Source organism: Gorilla gorilla, chromosome 9 (assembly GCF_029281585.2).
Source record: "Gorilla gorilla gorilla isolate KB3781 chromosome 9, NHGRI_mGorGor1-v2.1_pri, whole genome shotgun sequence".
Taxonomy (NCBI): domain Eukaryota; kingdom Metazoa; phylum Chordata; class Mammalia; order Primates; family Hominidae; genus Gorilla; species Gorilla gorilla.
This window is the reverse complement of record NC_073233.2, coordinates 67,518,734-67,519,808: the sequence shown is the minus strand read 5'-3', so window position 1 is coordinate 67,519,808 and position 1,075 is coordinate 67,518,734. Positions and strand designations below refer to the sequence as shown.

Here is a 1,075-nt window from a genome sequence, read left to right as displayed (position 1 = left end):
TTAGAGCAGCGGGACCCTCGTCATTGCTCTCTTCAAAGCATCCTTAAGTTCTGTGTTCCTCATGCTGTAGATCAAAGGGTTCAGCACAGGGGTAATGAAGGTTAAACCACAGACACTGCCTGGCCCCTCTCAGGATAGTAGCTAGAGCTGGGACACAAGAAGGCGAGGCATGTACATCAGTCCTGGAGGAGAACCACAGTCAGGTGGGAGGAAAGGTGGAGAAGGCCTTGTGCCTCCCCTCTGCAGAGCAAATCTTCAAGATGGCGGCCATGATGGAGACATGGGAGAGAGTGATGAGCAGGAAGGGGACGGTGAGAAAGGTGATGCTGAGCACAGACATAGTAGCCTCATGGACTCAGGTATCTGCACGGGCCAGTCTCATGACAGGGAGGACATCACAGTAGAACGTGCTGATTTCTTTGCTGCTGCATAAAGGGAGTTGGAAGATAAGCGCGGTCAGCTGCATGGCTAAGAAGAACCCCAGCAGCAGAGACCCCAGGGTCAGCTGGACACACAACCTCCAGCTCATGATGAGTCCGTAACAGAGAGGACGACAGATGGCCACAAACCAGTCAAAGGCCATGACGGCCAACAGGATGCAGTCAGCCCTTCCCAGGAAGATGAATAAGAACATCTGGGCTCCACAGCCGGGCAGGGAAATGAGGTTTCTCCCCATGGGTAGGACATTGGCCAGAGTCAGAGGGGCAATGGTGAAAAAGTAGAAGATCTCCAGAGCTGCAAAGTTTGTCAGGAAGAAGTACATGGAGGCTGGGCACGGTAGCTCATGCCTGTAATCCCAGCATTTTGGGAGGCAGAGGCGGGTGGATCACCTGAGGTCAGGAGTTCAAGACCAGCCTGGTCAACATGGTGAAACCCCATCTCTACTAAAAATACAAAAATTAGATGGGTGTAGTGGCATGCCCCTGTAATCCCAGCTTCTAGGGAGGCTGAGGCAGGAGAATTACTTGAATCCAGGAGATGGAGTTGCAGTGAGCCGAGATCGAGCCATTGCACTCCAGCCTGGGTGACAAAGTGAGACCCTGCCTTTAAAAAACAAACAAACAAACAAACAAAA

At 52.0% G+C, this 1,075-nt stretch overlaps 1 pseudogene; it reads right to left on the bottom strand.

Moving 5' to 3' along the window:
- LOC101136430 (olfactory receptor 10V1-like) lies at positions 1-873 on the bottom strand (annotated as a pseudogene).
- Positions 874-1,075: the final 202 nt, after the last annotated feature.